Source organism: Bombina bombina, chromosome 4, assembly GCF_027579735.1.
Source record: "Bombina bombina isolate aBomBom1 chromosome 4, aBomBom1.pri, whole genome shotgun sequence".
In the NCBI taxonomy this organism is placed as follows: domain Eukaryota; kingdom Metazoa; phylum Chordata; class Amphibia; order Anura; family Bombinatoridae; genus Bombina; species Bombina bombina.
Genome location: NC_069502.1, coordinates 173,920,190 through 173,926,962, shown reverse-complemented (window position 1 = coordinate 173,926,962; position 6,773 = coordinate 173,920,190). Strand labels below are relative to the sequence as shown.

The 6,773-nt window shown below is 38.0% G+C and overlaps 1 pseudogene; it reads right to left on the bottom strand.

Moving 5' to 3' along the window:
- Positions 1-2,151: 2,151 nt before the first annotated feature.
- Positions 2,152-2,697, bottom strand: LOC128655290 (mitochondrial import inner membrane translocase subunit Tim17-B-like; annotated as a pseudogene).
- Between the last annotated feature and the right edge of the window lie 4,076 nt (positions 2,698-6,773).

Genomic DNA, 6,773 nt, shown 5'->3' with positions numbered 1-6,773 from the left:
TAATAATAATTTCTATTTTTATTGCAGACAACCATTGGTCATGAGCATCAATCTATGCACTTAGAAAGAGACGGAATGCCGCATGAAATGAATTAAGTCATATCATATAAACGTGCAAATAAATGTTTATAGAGTTTCACATACATCTTTTAAAATATAGTGAGATGAAAATATGGAAGTTACTTTGATGTGATATGACTGAGATATAAATTTTCTATTAGGCTAAATGAAATATAAATTATTTTAATATAATGTTAGATATGTGATGTTTCATATCAAAATGATCAGAAAATTCATTAAGATATAACTTATCCAAAACAAATATTATGAATAGTTGTCGCAGTAAATTATGATAAAATTAATAACCATTTCATAGAAATACTGACTTAAGTTGTTTCAAATGTTGCTGTGTCTGTTTGTGCTGCCACCTGGTGTTATGTTGCGAGAACTACAGCCAGAAGGTTCTCTCTGGCTGTTAAAAATGAAATTTCCAAGGGCCAATCCGATTTAGACTTCCCAGATAACCAATGGGAAGGTCAGCTCCCGCAGGGCCACCCACAATTTACCAGTGATGGGAAAACCAAATAAAAAGTGAATGCAATGGAGAGAAAGGGACAGATTTTCTGCTGAAACTAAAACTTGTAACTGGTTCCTGCTGGGCGCGAGATACCACTTTACTTGAGCAAAGCTAATCTACCCTTCTCATTGATTGCGATATACACTTATTGGTGATCTGAGGTAAAATAATTCCTACCAAGAAATATTGGATATCGACTGCTTTTTACTTTGGTAACGTATTCAAGGTTTTGTAAGATAAGTTATATGCATAGTTAATTTGTATTTAATAGATTTAAAGAAGCAGTGTGTTTTTTTTTTCAAGTTATCATTTCACAGCCTATATATATATATTGTTTAAATCTGCGTCTGATTGACCAAGTAACTCATCTATGCAAGTTCTGATATTGTCAGTTAATTTTGTATTGGGATAAATTGCAGTTAAATAGCAGAATATATATATATTATCCTATTGTTTTATAAACACTGTTTAGAATTTTATTGCTTGGATGTTAAAGGTTTTTAGTCCCATTGTGTTAAATAAATAAAAGGCTGAATTGTGAAGGTATATTTTTCTGGGTTTTGCAAGAAGGATAGCATATCTTAAGAGTTGGTTTTAACGCATATAAACTTTTATTTAGTTTCCTTTTACTGCAAATATAGTTCAATATGTTTATGGATATTAACTAAATAAAAGAATTCAGATATTTATATTAATTGTATGGTCTAGTAGGTGCATGGTTGATAAGGGTTTCTATTTCTTTGTATTGTGTTTATAACCCTGCCATAAACTTATATATATTATTTGGATAGCACTGCTAAGATTTTCATAAATATACTGACAGTATGTATGTGACTCACAATACCTGTTAATTAAATTATAGTTACCACAGAATGAATTAATGAGTCACGAAGAAGCATTCAGGGACTCAGGTGGACAAAGTAGTGCCGAAACAGAGGGGAGCAGAACAACTATTATAGTTACCCATCTGATCAATAGATTGTTATCCCATTTATAAAGGTAGAGAAAATAAAATAGGAGAACATAACAAAGAACATATTATAACAGCCAACAGGGCTATAAAATTAAAAAAAGAAAAGTAAGAAGCCTATTTATTTATTTTACTACTAAAATTGTATAATTGTGTGAACTGAACCAGCAGCTGAGAATCACTGGCAAAATCCTTAGAGAGGTAGGAGGTGGATTCAATCATAAATAAGCCTCACGGATAATATCAGATATTAATTAGGTAAAGGAGTATCTCCAAATGAAACTTTAAGAGTGAAATGTAAGATAAAGTGATCAATTATATGAAATATAGTAATATATGTATCCCAAGCAGTTAATTCTGCCTGCAACAATTGGGACACTAAAAGAAAGAGAAGTTATGTGTTGCCAATTATAATATATTACTTGCAGTGCCAGTTAAGATTAGAAACTAAAAATATATTAGTGTTTGTACTAAACATAAAAATAAACCTTAACTTAGGACATTTGATATGATAGTTTCTATGCAGAGACTATACGGTATGCGGATTTGACTTATGAAATCAAACAACATTAACACTTTACAGCAGTGTAAATATATATATATATTTTTTTTTTTTGTAGCAACATCTAGTTTATTGGAAAATAAGTTTTATTAGAGCACAGAGATGGTTGTTTCTTCCAAAGTGAGCTGATTGTGAGGTACCTCCTGTAAGGTGTGGTCCCTTGCATCAATGAGGCACATGACTTGTATCCTCTCCAAAAGGACTGGGATTTTGAAACTGCTGTGCCGTATAACAAGTAAGGAGGATTCCAACACCCTCTATGAGAGCCAAAAGGATTCCACCCATAAGAGCAGAACCCACCATTGCCAAAGGCCCACTTCTGGATGCCAGCTCTGCCCCTGTCAGAACTCCACTGGTGATTGAGTTCCAGGGATCTTCTTTATCTCTGACTCAAACTAATCCACAATAAATGCCTCCAATTTGTGGAGCTTGGATCCTCACAGCACTCATGCTACCATAGAGATGATGACTGAACCCCACTGGAGAATTTCTGAAGCCCTTCACTACTTCAATAATACCTATGGTGAATGCTTCACCACAGTCATCAACAATTCTCCAGGGGCATGGCCCCCACACATATTCCTCCATTCTTTCTTGGCTACGCCGTAAATTCATTTTTAACACAAGCCCACTGTTAATAATAGGAGAAGAAATAGGAAAACAGGGATAATTATAAGTTATTCCTCAATTGTCAGAGAATTTTCTTAAGGATATGCAAAGCAGTAAAGTGGCTACCCCTTTATGTTGTAGGTAAATTATTTCAATTCAACTAACACCCGCAGCTAAATGGGCTTGACAATGCTTCCACCGACTGACAAGTGTGACGCTACAGTATTTTGAACTAGTTTGCAATAAACCAGATCTGTTCCATATTAGGAATTCTTCCTTCAGCCGTTCCACGTTGAGTCCAAGTGAACTGTTGGTCGGTATGGGAAATGTAGATTGATGGGAATCCTGCAGCATGCTCCCTTTGCTTCCCCTCGTACACTCCTTTAAAACAGCACTTTCCAAAATGAGTTGCATGTGTCTCATTTTTGCGTGCGCAAAATAAAGGCAACTAAATCCTCTCCCAAGGTTAAAATCACCAGATCCTTCAAAAAATGTAATCTTCAATTGTTTCTAATTGACATCCAGAACCTACCCTGGCACAGATTAAACGTAATCCCTGATCTAGACTCTGCAGTTGAATTCTTTCAGTCTGAACTCCTACAAGTTTGGAATTTACATGCCCCGCTGCGTAAGGTGAGAGTAAAAGGAGCGCATATGAATTGGATCACAGCTGACCTCATTCAAATGTACCAGTTTTCGGGATTCATTGTGGTCAAAATTCAAACATACAGGCTCTATGAACGATCACTGTGTATATAGAAAATGGCGAAATATATGCTCTAAACAAACAAAATTGGCCAAGGCCCAATATTTCTGTGAAAATCTGAACAATAACATATTAAACCCTAGATGGTTTTGGAAACTCATAAATAATTTACAAAATCCTCCAATCCACTCCCAACCCCCCACTGTCACTGTGGACAACCATACCCTGCAACTCCCCTTAGAAGTAGCAAATGCCTATAATAGTTATTTTGTCGGATGCTCCACCACCCTGATTGACAAACTAATAAATGACACGCATCCTGAAACTACAAATGTGGATCAGGCCCCACTAAATCAGCAAAGACCCAATATAGAGAAGTTCAATTTTAGACCTGTACCCATCAATGTTGTTAAGAAACACCTTAATAATCTAAAAATGAAAAACCAGTCTGGACCTGATCAAATCCAAGCAATGCTGTTGAAGCTCAGTGCGCCGGCAATTGCTAAACCGGTCACAACCCTAATTAACGAATCCTTGGTGTCTGGATACATACCCAAACTTTGGAAAACTGCAAGAGTAGTGCCTATCCATAAAAGTGGGGAGTTAACCTTGGTTTCTAATTATCGCCCTATATCTTTGCTCCCAGTATTGTCAAAAATCTTAGAAAAATGCGTCCATACGCAATTATGTGAGTATTACCAACAATCTAACTATATGACCCCTGATCAATCAGGTTTTCACCCGAATCACTCCACTACAACTGCCCTCCTAAAAATTTTCAATGACATCCAAACTGGCATGGAACAAGGAGACCTAACTGGAGCTATTTTCCTTGATTTTGCAAAGGCCTTTGACACAGTAGACCACAACATACTACTGCTCAAACTAAAAAAACTCTGGTATTGCTGATTGTCCGTTAACCTGGTTTTGATTGTCCGTTAACCTGGTTTCGATCATATGTATCGGATCGATCACAATATGTCTCCATTTCTGACAGCGACTCCCTCCCTCTCCAAGTCACGTGTGGTGTACCCCAAGGTTCCATTCTCGGCCCCCTACTATTCACATTATTTATACCTAATCTACCTAATGTCTGCAAATCCTCAACTGTACACATGTACGCAGATGACACGGTAATCTATGCAAACAATTCCGATCTGTCGAAGCTTGAAACAGTGCTCCAAGACCAGTTCACAGAGGTAGAAAAGTGGATCTCAAAAAACAAACTCTTCCTAAACACTGACAAAACTGTCACAATGATCTTTGGAACGGGACCTAAATTACACAAATAACAAAATTCCCATCTTTCGCATCAAAACAAAATCCAAATACACGCTGACCGCAGTCCACTCTTTTAAATACTTGGGTATGTTATTAGACCCCAATCTATCTTTTGGCCCCCACATAGAAAAACTTGCATCTAAACTTTATCCAAAACTAGGTGCCCTGTACAGAAACAAATCCTGCCTCAGCCCTACAGTAAAGGAAAAGATTGTACAGCAAATGTTGATGCCTATCATGGATTATGGGGTCGTAGTATATGCACCTGCACCGCAAACTCATCTTAATAAACTTAATACGTTGTATAACTCGTTCTGCCGCTTTGTGCTACAATGTAACTACAGGACCCACCATTGTGACATGCTAAAAGAACTAAACTGGCTGTCGTTGGAATACAGACGCACCCTCCATCTTTCCTGCCTTGTGTTTAAGAGCCTTTCTGGGAAGCTCCCACCCTACCTGAGCAGAATGCTCTGCCCTGCTATTCCCACATCCTATAACCTCCGATCCAATAACAGCACATTATTTAGCTTGCCTAAACACAAAAAGAAAGCAGCTCGATCCTCCTTTTCCTACAGAGCACCACAATTATGGAATAACCTCCCTCACACTTTAAAAACTTCCCCAAGCCTAATATCCTTTAAGAGATCCCTCTCTACATATCTCAAAACAGAATGTGCCTGTCATGGTTGATTAAATATTTCCTACCAGTTCTATGTTAAATGTTTGCATATATTGTGTATTATTATTGTTTTTGTATTTTATTGTACACTATTGTATCAATGCAATGTTTTGTGGTCCCAGGACATACTTGAAAACGAGAGAAATCTCAATGTATCCTTCCTGGTAAAATATTTTATAAATAAATAAATAAATAAATTTATTTGCTGCGCCACAACTGATATAGGCAACGGTTATAACGATGATTCAATGCCGGTACAAAACAATCCAGCCTAGATGTTCTCCATACACCATCCCCACATTGGGGGAAGTTGAGCAGTGTGGACCAGTTTCTCATTAATATAATAATGGTCAAAAGTGAGTTGTGTAGTAGCCAATGCTGAAAACCTTGTTTTTGTAGAAGCTTTCATATTTCACGTTTCTGAATGATATTATCGAGTGCCGGAATCAGCAACTCTGATAGCTCTTTGACTACAGGGAGTGCAGAATTATTAGGCAAATGAGTATTTTGACCACATCATCCTCTTTATGCATGTTGTCTTACTCCAAGCTGTATAGGCTCGAAAGCCTACTACCAATTAAGCATATTAGGTGATGTGCATCTCTGTAATGAGAAGGGGTGTGGTCTAATGACATCAACACCCTATATCAGGTGTGCATAATTATTAGGCAACTTCCTTTCCTTTGGCAAAATGGGTCAAAAGAAGGACTTGACAGGCTCAGAAAAGTCAAAAATAGTGAGATATCTTGCAGAGGGATGCAGCACTCTTAAAATTGCAAAACTTCTGAAGCGTGATCATCGAACAATCAAGAGTTTCATTCAAAATAGTCAACAGGGTCGCAAGAAGCGTGTGGAAAAACCAAGGCGCAAAATAACTGCCCATGAACTGAGAAAAGTCAAGCGTGCAGCTGCCAAGATGCCACTTGCCACCAGTTTGGCCATATTTGCAACATCACTGGAGTGCCCAAAAGCACAAGGTGTGCAATACTCAGAGACATGGCCAAGGTAAGAAAGGCTGAAAGACGACCACCACTGAACAAGACACACAAGCTGAAACGTCAAGACTGGGCCAAGAAATATCTCAAGACTGATTTTTCTAAGGTTTTATAGACTGATGAAATGAGAGTGAGTCTTGATGGGCCAGATGGATGGGCCCGTGGCTGGATTGGTAAAGGGCAGAGAGCTCCAGTCCGACTCAGACGCCAGCAGGGTGGAGTACTGGTTTGGGCTGGTATCATCAAAGATGAGCTTGTGGGGCCTTTTCGGGTTGAGGATGGAGTCAAGCTCAACTCCCAGTCCTACTGCCAGTTTCTGGAAGACACCTTCTTCAAGCAGTGGTACAGGAAGAAGTCTGCATCCTTCAAGAAAAACATGATTTTCATGCAG